The following is a 413-nucleotide window of genomic DNA, read 5'->3' as shown; positions in this document are numbered from 1 at the left end:
GGGGCTGACGTTTGACTCCTTGGCTCTTCTGTCTTTGGTCCTGGCGGTTCGGACAGACAGCCCGAAGGACCCTTGGTCCCCGTCCCGTGTCGTTTTCCCCTTCCTCTTGTTGGTGCAGGGGGAACGTGATCCCTTGAGCCGACGCCGTTTTTTGGACAGCTGTTCAGTAGGTGGTCTGTGGCATGGCATCCAAAACACCGCCGCTGCCCGACGGAGGGGCATATAGCTCGGAGGTGCCCCCTTCCCCCACAGTTCCAACAATTGCTATTCACTGCATCCCCACTTCTCGGACCTCTGCCTCTTCGAGGTCCACTGCTACGGGCACCCCGCCCCTGGGAGGCTGTCGAAGCCGGCTGGGTGTCGGGCTGCCTCGACGTCTGGGTTGCAGCTATCATGGATGTCGGCCACTGGTT

The sequence above is a fragment of the Palaemon carinicauda genome, chromosome 6 (genome assembly GCF_036898095.1).
Source record: "Palaemon carinicauda isolate YSFRI2023 chromosome 6, ASM3689809v2, whole genome shotgun sequence".
NCBI lineage: Eukaryota > Metazoa > Arthropoda > Malacostraca > Decapoda > Palaemonidae > Palaemon > Palaemon carinicauda.
The sequence above is the reverse complement of the archived record's forward strand: the minus strand, read 5'-3'. Positions refer to the sequence as shown.